We start from the raw sequence: 13209 nt of genomic DNA, 5'->3' as shown, positions 1-13209 counted from the left end.
AATTGCCCATGAGGTTAAAACCTGACACCGTTGCTACTTAATCCTGGCATGGCTGTTTAAATTGCTGGAAGCTTAACCAAAGGTTGCATTGTAAATGGCTACCATTAGAGCACTACCTTGTATATGTAGGGAGTTCATAGAGGGATTAGTTAATTTAGTTGTTCTAAGATGAATAGTGTCCACAACAAAAAAGTTGCCAACACAATTCATTTATAGGAATAACTCACTCATAAGATGTTTTATACACTGACTTATCTAATGGAATTGATCTAATTGATCTCTCTGAGAAATGTACCTGGGACGAACGCTTAAGCTGCCAATGTTGGTGTGTTCTCTCACTCTTCAACAAGCCTGTGTTGAGATGTATAGAGGTTAAGAAGTGGTTACAGACACAAGCATCACTTAATGGTGTTGTAGTTATGCCCCTAATCTAACCTGGTAAAGCTAGAAGCTATTGCATTTACAGATTGAATGGAATTCTGACTTAAGAAAAATATTATACTGTAGATAATATTAACTAGCTGTCTCATTATATGACATTAACATTATCTAGTAGTCTCATGTAACCAGGCCTTCAGTCTGACCACAGAAGTTACTCCATAGCAGAGTTTATTGGCTAATTCCAAGGTGTTTGCCTACCAATCAGACGTTTGTATAAAATGTCATTTTACATTTTTAAACTAGACATTTTAAATTAATGAGTTTACAGCTCAAAAAATAATATCGGGTTGCCACACCCTTTAACTTCACTCCCAACATACTTCAGCAGATCCGAAGAATCTGTACCATTGTAACTATATATCTTTTCTATTAGCTTCATTGTTGTGTTGCTGAATAATTTATTTTAAAAAGTTACTAATTACTATCCTTTAGATAAGATAAATATCTGAATATTAAGTTGGAAATTTGGTGGCTTTGAGTTTCTGGGGTATTGCATCAGAACTTATTCACATAGTGGAAACCCAAACCCCGACAGAGCTGCTTGATACTGAATCCTGGTAGAACACTAAAAGTGCCGTCAGTCTCAACAATCCTTTTAATCTCTCATCAATCATGTGGAAGTGGTGCAGGGGCCCCTGATGCTATTACCGTCTCGGAGAAAATTGCTATTCGTGTGAGGAGACAAGCCTGCAATTGGCAGTGAAAAGTAGCCATGGTTCAGTAGGGGAAATGACAAGCTTGAGTGAGCAATCACAGAAACAAATCACTCAGCAAGTGAAACACAAGCCCTGTAAGTAAACAAATGAGAAAATTATGCTGTCTCACTAATTACCAGATGTGGTTAGGGCTATCTAATGGATGTGTCTGTGCATGACTTGAGATTCATGAGTGCTTTTGCCATTTTGTGGCATCTTTGACTCTGTTATCCAGATGTGATATGCTGGATGGATTCGATTGAATGCTTTGACTAATTGTGTGAATGCATTTGAGCTTTCTGCTCATCTTCAACATTTGAAAGAGCTCAATATTTAGGGGCAGGCTGTAATTTAATTATTGCTAATTTAGGTGGACTTATTTTTAGCCATGGATTATAGAAACTTTTGTTTGTCTATTTAGTCATCATTGGATCTTGACAAGTGAATATAAAATCTAAATAGGTTACACATTTAATAATGTCTTTTGTAAAATAAGGACAGTGTTTGGAGGATGTAATATCCTTATATGAAAGAGAAATTTATTATTTATTTATTCAGATATTATTTCAAGCTCTAACATGAGCTTAAAAAAATTGCTTCCAATAGTTTTAGGTTGATGGTATCCTTAGTCAACCAGTGTTGATACAGTGTTGATACATAAATACTGGTTGACCTAGTCAACCAGTGTTGATGTATTCATACATGATAGAGATTTCAAAGCACATTCGTACGTCACTCTGGAAAAGGGCATCTGCCAAAAGCCGTAAGTGTAAATGTACACACTGATCTGTCTAAACTGACATCTCTTAACAACCAACACATGATCTTAGCTCTAAGATCACAGAGTCTCTCTGATCTTACTATTATAGCATTAAACACTATTAAGCACACTATTAAACACACTGTACTATAAAATCGAATTACATTTTATAATGTCAAGATACAATACACATCAACAAGAGCCAAATCTGAACCGAATACACATGAATATTTATATAGAATGTTCTGTGTAGTTCAGCTGTAACAAAGCAAACATCTGCAGTAGTACAAGTGCAGTTTCTTCTATACTTAATGTGTAATTGCACAGTTGAAAAAAAGGAGTCTTATATAATCGACAAATTCTATTTTAGATTATATAAGTTTAGAGAGCAGTTCTTAGAGCTTTGCGTCTTCCTTCATGCAAATCTTAGTCGAAGTAAAGAAAAAATAATAGAGTGCCTATACTACTACTACTATACTATACTATACCTATACTACTACTACTATTGCTATTAATAATAATAATAATAATAATAATAATAATAATAATAATAATAATAATAATAATAATAATAATATCAGTCTTAAAACACTGATTCTAATCAAATGAGTGTGATTTTTTTTTCTTATGTTATAATGAAGTGCACTATGAGCACTGAATGTAGTTTAGTTTAAGAGGACGATGTGTTGAGACATATCATACTACACATAACAAGCCATTGTACTCTTCACGCTACTCATTAGATTTCCAATTAAAATTGGATATTAAAGATTAATCTTGGCTCAGTAAAAGTTTCTGGGGGAAAATATTTTGTACCAGTGGAAAATGTCCTTCTTTTCCCTGTGAGTTTTACAATGATTAAGTTTGATTATCTCATTAATGAATAGGGTGAGGGAGAGACAATACAGGCATGCCAACACTAATTAAGTGTTTTATGGTGCATGTAATGTAGGTCTCTTAACACACCTTGTCTAAAAATAAGATACATCATTCTCGTATTCAGCAGAAAGCTAATGAAACATATCAAGTAACCCAAAACAAATGAGTATTGAATCTTTCTTTGGGTGACATGGATTTTTGTAATATTAATTTAGTAATAAAGTATAAATAACCATAGGGTTACTAAATGCCTTATGTGTTTTTTAAAAAAAAGTGTGGTAAGTCCACACATTAACTCAGTCCCGTGTGATTTTTTCCAAGTCAAATTATAAATCTGACAATCACTGGATACAAAGTGGAAAAACATCCAGATTGGGATGCCAGTCTATCTCAGAGCAACATGCGCACACACACACACACACACACACACACACACACACACACACACACACACACACACACACACACACACACACACACACACACACACACACACACACACACACACATTCACACCTACAGGCAATTTATAGTAGCCAATCCACCAATGGGAATGTTTTTGGAAGGAACCTATAGAACCTGGATTAATCTCTTTGGAGATGCGGAGAACATTCAGAACAGTACAGACTGGAGCCTGAGCTTAGGATCGTACCTGGAACCTCGGTGCTGGGAGAAGAAATAAATTTGCAATTCATCATATCATTTGGATGATAACATATTTGGTGGTGTGGAGAAAGAGCATCAGAAAATATTACCTTCATCAGGTGTGAAGAATCCTTCAAATTTGAGTTATATCCCTCCGGGTCTAATATGATTTCTTTTTCTTTATTATTATTATATATATTTTTTTCTTTTTACTCACATCAAAAGCAACAAATTGGGTATTGGTATAAAGCCACATTTTTTTTGTTTGTTTTTTGGATGAACTCGAGTGGCTTGTTTAAAACAATTACTGTATCTCATTTGAGCAGTTCTTTCTTAATCTGGGTTTCCATGGGGATGTTGTTTCAATGTGGTTAAGTATACTGATATAGTGCAACTCTTATTACTTCACTCTCCTGGAAACCTTTCTCAAAGGCCCAATAACAAAAACACGATCACAGACGAGTGGCACAGCAGGGTGCCATCAGTAGAACATTCAGATCCTGCCTTCAACTGACCAGGCAGTTCCGCTACTCTTTGACAGTCTGTCCACTAGAACCTTAATCTTGGGATAAAAAAACTTTTGCTTTGTGTGTGTGTGTGTGTGTGTGTGTGTGTGTGTGTGTGTGTGTGTGTGTGTGTGTGTGTGTGTGTGTGTGTGTGTGTGTGTGTGTGTGTGTGTTTACTGATTCAATTGCAGCTAAGGCTTTCTGACATAATCATGTGGAGTAAAGAGCAGGATACATGTAAAGCACTGTTCTACTGGCATCTACGTGACTATCAAAACTGGAAGGATGCTGCTCTTAAGTTAAAGTTAAGTTAAAAATTAGCTTGTCATGACGGATAAGGTTGAACACTGTCCTATGATAGCCGAATTCCTTGTGTGCGTGTGGTCAAAAATCTTTTCAACGGTTTCTGCTGTCTACAACAGGCGATCGCAGAGTGACAGAAAAGCTTTCCCACTTGCACTTTTTGCACTTATCCTTCAAACTGCCAGCATTAGAGATTTCAAAACGCAAGTAAGCTCGGGTCAGAGAGTGAAACCGCTGCTGTAGAACACCCACTTTTCAAAAACGTTGTCACTGATGTCCATGCTTGGGTAAGCAGAGAAGATTAGTTATTTTAAATGTAGAAAAATTCAAAATGTTGAAATGTTATATACAGTTAAAATATAGCGTTGTGTCCATTCATAGACGGACATCTCAGTATTCTGGATGATTATGTTTTCCATGTTTTTTAATTCATATTTACCCAGCAGGCAAAGTTTAATCAGCTGCTGATTGAACAGAAAGAATATAAAACATTTGCAAAGCATTTTTCTTCATTTTTTTTCCTTTGTATGTTTAAATCGAATCATTTCAGATCTAAGATGAAACATTTCTATTCTGACAGGAGATTTCTTCTTCCCTCCACAGTACATGACCTCACTGAATGGATTGAAGAGGATAAAAATGATAGAAATCATATGCACCAGAGCTGACTACAGTATGGGAGATTTTGGAGCAAGGTCTTAGAAAGCCATCTCTACCATCATCGAAACATCACTTAAGTGATTATATTTTTATTCCAGATTCAGAAACATGTAGAATTTGTGTCAACATGCACTGTCACATTCTGAATGCATAACAACATGACTTTATAAGATGTTCCTGCATGTTTGTCAATCAAATGACCCGATAACTGCCATTTTGTTCTGTTTGCATTAGCGTTTTTTTTAATGAAAGCTATAACCTTGACCTGCATCCATCTGCCCACCGTATTGGCAACATTTCATCCCTATGCATGTCCCAAGCCTGTATTAACATACTTAATAAGAGTGCTTACAATCTAGTCACACTTTGTGGTAATTACTATATAAATCGGCAAGACAAAGCATGCAAACATGGGCATTTTCATTTTACAATCAATCTTTATCAATGGATTGAGGATGCTTTTTGTATAGGAGCTATATATTTTTTTCATGCAAATGAGGCTTCATCTATTTAATAAGCACACATTTGCATGCTTAATAAAGCCCATAATCTAGTATTTGGATGATGTTTTGAATTAAAAACTCTTTTGAGAAAAATGTTTATAGAACAGATTGTTGGAATATGATTTATATATTGTTTAATCAAGAAAAGATCATGCTTTGGTATAAATTATTTTTAATGCAGTACAAAATCTAACACAATGCTAACAATCATGAACACTGAGAAATTCTTCTGCAATGAGCTTATAAATATGGATATATGGATGGCTGTGTAATTCTGAACACAGGGGAAAAATGATTCAGAGAAAATTATTGAAAAATAAATATTATTTAAAGTTCATGACACTTCTAAGGCTTACAAAAGAAACTGACCCATGCTGTATGTCATGAGAAGGCTTTTTGTTTAGATGGAAACATGCTTTAACATGCTGATCTAAAGCATGACAGGAGTGGGAGGATTTAATGTGTTCTTGAAAGCAGCTTTAAACTCTCAGATAATGTGGTGATTGTTAGTGGACAAAACCAGTGATATAAACTGCTTAGATTTCTATTATTATGCTTTACACTGATTTAAGAATAAATGACCAAAAAGTCTGAAAACGTTGTGGTCGAATTAATAATTTTTACCTGTAGTGTCTTGCTTTTTGACTTCGGACAACTAGAACATGAGACTTGACACAACATCTGAGCTTTTACTACATTAATTGAATTCCAAAGCATAATGCACTTGACAACACAACATATAATCACTGATATGGTTTGAAGCATAACTTAGATTTCACTAAGCCATGCTGCATGCATATGGTAAGCCTATATGAGTCTACGTTACACAAAGGAGATCTCCGACTGTATTCCTTTCATTACACATCCTGGCTGTATGCATCATTCATTATAGTGGGAAGGCTAAAGTAAATTTGCAGCACATTTCTTTCCCATTCACTCTTTCACACTGCCTGGTTTTATTAATCACAGATAGTCAGGCTTCCCAGGCTCTCCTGTGCGCTAGGGTGTGTAGGCGCACATGTGAGTGTCCTGATAATAAGCCCGAACTCGTCTTCCTGTTGCCTGTGTCAACCGAGGGGCTCCAAATCCCATGGCGACACCCATCACAATCCCAGCTCAGGCCTGACTGTTTTCCATTTGAAAGAATATTTAACTTTTCATTCATCTATTCACTGCCACTGAGAACCCTAAGCCTCGCCCAGATTAGCTGCCCGTGGATAATACAGCGAATTGAAGGCACACACAAACCACCTCCTGGCCTCTGTCTTGTTCTCAGGGTAACCAAACACACTTGGTGGGATAGGGATCCTTGAACATTCTTTATGCCTTGTGGAGAAGCAAGGAAGTGGAGAAAGCGCTTGACACAGGCATGGGTTTCAGGGCAGACCTCATTTAAATGCCATGACCCCAACAAAGAAAATGTCAGGTGGGACAACATGAAGGTTCTGTCTCTGCCTAATCCTCAAACCTCTGGTGTCAAAGGTTTCAGCATAGGCTCCAGAAAAACACAACCTGAGATTTCCTCTGTAAACTCAGTCAAGTATAATTCCTCGAAGATGATCTCAGATGGAGCTGTTTAAAATGAACTCAATGTGAGGGAGAGATTAAGCAGTTCAGGTGCTTGAGTTGTAAGCCAAATTAAATTACTCACTCAAACATGGGCAGAGTAATTTATCTTTACTAACAGTCTTTATTAACAATTCTTTAAAATAGTGCTGTATTTCGGAAAGGTTATCGATCTATGTGTCTGATAATCAACTTATTCCCACTTAAACGGTTTACTGAATTACAGCTCAATTCTACTGTATTTATACACAATTCACACAATTCTGAATGACAAGCCCTGTAGGCGAACGCACCACCGAGAGCTGATGAGGCTGTAAACATTGTTTCAACAATATGTTTACATTTGTTATTCATTCAGCGTTATTTTATTGCAAAGCCACATTTGCATTTTCCATGCCATTTTTCCAAAAAAAAAAAAAAAACCATTTTATATGCTGACCATAATCCTTGTATTTATGGGTGCACCTTATACTATATGTTATAATTTATTATATAATTATATAATTATATAATTTATATATATAAAATAACAGCTTATATACATGATTGCATCTCTTCTGTCAGGCAAATGCATGGGCATTTTAGCTGTTACCATACCAAAGAGTATCCTGTGTTAAATAAGTTTTATATCACATTGTTGTGTTCATAATTGCTCAGAAGCTGTTGATTAATTTTCTATAACAACTTGGCTCATAATAACAGACGCTGAACAGATCAGCCAAGGGAAATAACAGCAGCTGAACAGAAAGATTGTGAAAGCTGTGACTAAAAAGCTACACACAACAGTCAGTGACATCACCAACAACCTCCATTTGGCAGAGGTGAAAGTATCGTAATCCACTGTTTGAACAAGGCTTTGAGAGCAGCAATATAGAGACCACATCACAAAATGCAAACCACTCATCAGCAATAAGAATAAGAAAGCCAGAATCAAATTAGTGTAGCAAAGAAATACAGAAATAAGCCTGAAAAGTTCTGGAACCAAGATTAACCTCTACCAAAGTGATAAAAAAAAAAGTCCAAAGTGTGGAGAAAGAAAGGATTTACTAATAATCCAAAACGCAATTTAATTGGTCACGACTGGGTTTGCATGGCAGTTATTTGAAAAGCTCACTAATTTGTGACTTGTGAATAATATAAGCTGTGATGGTTTTGCAGAAAAATTTCAGAAATATACACAAACATTCGGTCTGACAATTAAAACACAAATGCATCTAATGACCCTATGTAAGACAACGATCCAAAACACACTGCACACACAACAAAGGACTTCAACGGGGGGAATTGGAAGGTATTAGACAGGCCAAGTCAATCACCACACATTACCTCAACTGAGCAGAATTTCACCTCCTGATGAGGAGACTGAAGGGATAAACCCCTACCAAAATAAACAACAACTGAACGAAGCTGCTGTTTAAGCCTGGAAAAGCATCACAAAAGAAGAATCTAAGATTAGGTCATGGAATTGATGGAGTTCTGGATTTGGGTGATCTGCCAACAATGTGTACGTTGTAGATCTTAAACATCTCTAATAAATATTTATTAAATATCTCTTCATATTTGTCTGTTGATGTTTAGATCTGAAATGAAAATGTTTTTAGTGTATAGGAAAAATAAAAAATAATTGGCCTTGCTGATTAAATACTACGGAGAGGACTGTTTACAGTCAAATAAATTAAGGAAACACTTAATAATCACAGAATAACACCAAATATATAAATGTATTCCAATACTATGGAGAATTCCAATACTATGGAGGTAAATGGCTACAGCAGAAATGGCTTCTTCCTCATCTCTTTTGATTTATTTGAACAAACACCCATAGACAAACGACCATGCTTCCAGATATAAAGAAACAGCTGTTTGCTACTGACCTCCTTGTCTGATTAAAAACTATCAAACCTTGTGGCTTTGCAAAGTTTGTTTTGTTTGGAAGTACCATGAGCTTCGAAAAGCTAGATAAGACAATAACATTGTTTTCCTAGCATTGTTGTGTAATAATATTGCTATAACAATAAAAACAACTGCTTACTAGGCCTTGAGGTTGCTTGAATTTTATGGCAGAGAATTTAGAAAGATCCGATCAGAAATGGTTGTGTACAGGAAATTTACAGCACGGGGAAAAGAGGAGAAATCCAGTTTAGTTTGACCAACAGACAAAATACAGGATGAACTGGTAAAACTGGTACATGATCTTTATTTATACACAGTTCTTTATTTTTAATGATGACATCTAACAGGGATTTCAATTCCTTTTGCACCTGGCTTCTACTTACCCTAAAGCTGAATAGAGTCTGTTGACACATCTAAATTAAAGTAGCACATATAGCTCTATACATTATATTAATTCATTCATTTATTTTCCTGTAACTGCTTTATCCTATTTAGGGATTTGGTGGGTTCAGAAATACTGAGCATCCCAGAAACACTGAGCAGAAGGCCAGAGTACAATATCCATGATCCACCAGTCCATCTTAGAACACACACATACTCTCTCTCTCTCTCTCTCTCTCTCTCTCTCACACACACACACACACACACACACACACACACACACACACACACACACACACACACACACACACACACACACACACACACATGGGGCAATTTAGAGTAGCCAATCCACATACCAGCATGATTTTTGGGAGGCGGGTGGAAACCGGAAAACCTAGAAAAAACTCAGTCAGTCATGCAGAGAATGTGTGAAACTTCACACAGACAGTAACCTGAGCTTAGAACTGAACTGGTGACCCTGAGGCAGTGAGCAGGCAACACTACCTTCTGCTCCACCATACCTAATAACAGCAGTGTTGAATTTTTTTTTACTGCAATACAACAAAACAATGAAAGCTTTAGAAATTATTTCTACAGAATTTCTAAAACCTGTACTGTGATGAATGGGTATGAATTATGTAGTCTATAGGAAATAATATAAGTTGCTTGTAGGAGGCTCCAGACAGGTAATTGTCAAGCATGGCAAATTGGATGTAGGGATTTTTTTTTATTTAACAGTGGCGAAAATCACAACCTATTATTAAACAACTAAACTATAACACTGAGGTATAATATGTAGTATAATATCATACTATAACAGTATACTACACAACAATAATAATTAATGATACATTTATATAGGTGGAAAAAAAACCTTTACACCTTTAAATATTTACCATTTACAAATATCTTTTTTTTTTTTACAGATGGTCCCTGACTGTGATAGGTTTCCAAACTTTACATTGCCTGATGGACTCAGCCAAAACGCATAGACTTTATGATGTGCTGGTTGCCTTGGAGTGACCTGATACTGAATAGCGGTGTTGTTTGTGTAGCTACATTTTGAGTTCATCGAAAAACCACACGGAATCATGGTGTGTTTCAGTAGTACGCCGCCTGTGGTTGAAGCCTAGGCGTATATACTATTAAAACCAGTGAAAGCGAGGCTTTCCCCCCTCTCACGCCCGACACGACACACTCTCCCCCCCACACGCTTTCCCACATGGTACGCGCCAGCGCTGACTTGCACAGGAACGCTGTGTAGTCGCTTTTCGGCGTTTCCTCGCTGCCTCTCTCGGCTTTCTGTATCCTGTAAGCCCGGATAACGCAGCAGTAGCTGGACCACCTCACTGTTTCAGGTCTTTAAAGCCTTTTTATTTTGTTTGTTTTCTTGCCTTGTGTGCTACAGTGTTACACTGCTGTACGCTACTGCGGGTCCGTTCTGCGCGCGCGCACCGTTCCATCCCCTTTAGACTCTCTCTCTCTGTCCTCCGAAATGATGCCGCTGCGCACTGGACGTTTCACCTCGTGTTAATTCTCTCATGGGAGACGACGTGCGAGTGATCAATCCAACGCATCCTGCACTTCTTCCTTCATCACCAGAGAAAAATCCAGATACACAGAGAGAAAGCTTTCCACTCGGATCAGCCTACAGAATGGTGAGCTCCCATTTTCTTTCCCTGAAAGTGCGTGATGCTGCATATCCCCACTGAGCAAATAAACGTTACGCAGCAGAATGTGTGAATGCTTTTTGTGTGTGATATTCCTAGGAAATGTAAAATAGCCTGTTTAATGGCTAGTAAAGTTAGTAGCTATAGGAGAACACACCTTGTGAGATAAAGGTCCGGCAGATCTAACCATCGCATTAGAACTGATTCTGTGTTATTAGAAGCTGCCGAACGATCTGGACACAATCTGATGGATAAAAGTTGCTTTATGACTTGCAGTCATTTTTTTTTTCATTATTATTCTTCATAATTATACTATCTGATGATTTAAAAGCTCTACGGTTAGCCAAAAGGGCCACGCTTGGATGCGCTTAGGGCTGCGCGTTCACCGCCTACACGGGAATTCAAGTGATGCTCACGTAAATAAAAAATCACCATCCTGTGCGTAACAGCGCGTCCCGCATTTAAAAAGCACCAGAGAGAACGATCACGTTTGTTAAAGATCACAGCTCATTGTTTATTATACACTGCGGTGATGTGCTACACACATTGTGTGCTCTCTGTATTTGCACTACCCACGCGGATGGAGAAATCAGTGCCAACAAGATTCTCATAAAAACATATCACCTTAAAGCTTTAATTGCACAACCATGTTTAGGTAAATTTGTTTTGCTTTGGAGATTTTGATTCTCTCTCTCTCTCTCTCTCTCTCTCTCTCTCTCTCTCTCTTTCTGTGTGTGTGTGTGTGTGTGTGTGTGTGTGTGTGTGTGTGTGTGTGTGTGTGTGTGTGTGTAGGTGTGTCGTTTGTTGTTAGTTGTAAAGGGTGCCAGTAGAAAAGTTTGCAATGAAATTTAATAACATCATATTTATTATTGGGTATAGAGAAAAAATAAAAGGGATACAATTAAAAGAATAACAAAAGAGAGAGAGAGGTTGTATAAACCAGCAAGATCTCTTTTTGCACTGCATGCATTACTCTTACTGTCAGCTATGGTTAAGCCTGAAGCTGAACACTATTGGGTCCGAAAACACAAAGTCAGTTCTACAATGCCACAGGCTGCATGCATAAGAAAACTTTTCTTCGGGTACTATTCCCTAAACGGACACTTGCGTAGAATGCTAATCAGCCTCCTCTGGCTGTTCAGGATGGAGATCTGGGGCGCTCCAAAAATCACAAGTAGCTCCCGCTGACCATAGTGTGGGGCCCAAATGCTTGAATGACTGTATTGAGGTCTGAGGGAATGCACTCTGTAGCGTCATGTGAAGCACTTGGGTAATAGCAATAAATGAGTCTGAAGCTGGTGGGTCTCTGTAGAGGCTGACCTTTCTAGGGCAGTCTTGCATTCTCCTGCTTGTTGTTGGTCCAAGTTGATGAGCACACAGGAACAACGAAGACCTGGCCGCTAGGCATGAAAAGGAAACAAAGCAAAGACAGAGCCCTCTTTGTTATCTCTCACTCTCTGCCTCAGTCTTTCTCAATGTTTTTTGGCAGTACACATATTGGCTTCTCATCTTTCTGCAATTAATTTTCTCATGAAAAAGGATAGCGTATTGAGGTATATTATACTGGTGTATTATGAGTAACAGACAAACATCCATGTGCTTGTGACAAACTGCTTCCAAACGTTTTGGCCTGAAGAGAAGTGTGTTGTGACCAAACTGACCAAATTGACTTCTTCATATGTTGTTTTGATGCTCAGATTTGACAACTCATAAACTCCCATCTTTTTTCTTTGGGCTTTGGAGATTTGGAGTCAGTAAAATCTAACCAATGCTGGAAGCAGTACAGTGAACTACCTCAGCTCTCTGGTGAGGCTTTCAGTGGGGACTCACAGTCTCTCATGCAATAATTGCAGAGACTTTACAGTTACTGGGCAAAGGAAGAGGCTTCACTGGATAGTGGACAGCCAGAGTATGGGGAAGTGTGGCTCATTGTCCTTTTGTTGCTTCTCCCTCCTATTAAAGCGGGCGACAATTGCACCCCTGCTGGGTCTTTCATCCCTGCAGTTCCACAACCATTTGATCACTGCTTTTAGCGACCGGCTGTTTGGAGGTGGTTTGCTGGTAGAACACTTCACTGAAACCTAGTGTGATAGAGCTGAAGTGAGAACCCCACTGTTTTACTTTTCTATTTTCCCTGTTTCAAATCTGTCACACCTCTTCTAAGTGGAACATGATTCAGTCCTCAGGTTTCTTTGTCTTTGTCTTTTTTTTTGATCACTCACATGAATTATTTGTACACTTTATAGCCATTAATATAGCACCATCGGATTACAGACTGCATTCGGAAAATGCGTCCTACAGGAC

General features: G+C 37.8%; 1 protein-coding gene across 6 annotated transcripts in view; it reads left to right on the top strand.

Annotated features, from left to right (window-relative positions):
- The first annotated feature begins 10461 nt into the window (after positions 1-10461).
- tenm4 (teneurin transmembrane protein 4) overlaps positions 10462-13209 on the top strand; it is a 188938-nt gene continuing 186190 nt past the window's right edge. For all 6 annotated transcript variants that reach the window (XM_047820862.1, XM_047820861.1, XM_047820860.1 and 3 more), the window contains exon 1: positions 10462-10893. The gene's annotated coding sequence lies outside the window, so the exon portion shown is untranslated. The remainder of the gene's footprint in view (positions 10894-13209) is intronic.

This window comes from Tachysurus fulvidraco, chromosome 11 (assembly GCF_022655615.1).
Source record: "Tachysurus fulvidraco isolate hzauxx_2018 chromosome 11, HZAU_PFXX_2.0, whole genome shotgun sequence".
NCBI classification, from domain to species: domain Eukaryota; kingdom Metazoa; phylum Chordata; class Actinopteri; order Siluriformes; family Bagridae; genus Tachysurus; species Tachysurus fulvidraco.
The sequence above is the reverse complement of the archived record's forward strand: the minus strand, read 5'-3'. Positions and strand labels throughout refer to the sequence as shown.